Genomic DNA, 268 nt, shown 5'->3' with positions numbered 1-268 from the left:
CCAAACCCTGTTTCCTCGGAAAAGCCTCGGAATATTCCGAGGAAATTCCGAGGAACACTTGATATACTCGATCGATCGATGCGTTTTTGTACATATATATATCGATCCGTTTATAAAAAAACGTTCGAGTTTTTGTTCATTCGATCTATTGGATATCCACATCGATCGATGGGATAGTCTAATCGATCGATCACATTGTTACGCTTTGGTCCATCTTAGTGATCGATCGATCCATTTTGGGATCGATCGATCACATTGTTACCCCAAA

Source organism: Brassica oleracea, chromosome C1, assembly GCF_000695525.1.
Source record: "Brassica oleracea var. oleracea cultivar TO1000 chromosome C1, BOL, whole genome shotgun sequence".
NCBI lineage: Eukaryota > Viridiplantae > Streptophyta > Magnoliopsida > Brassicales > Brassicaceae > Brassica > Brassica oleracea.
Note: the sequence above shows the minus strand (reverse complement) of the source record.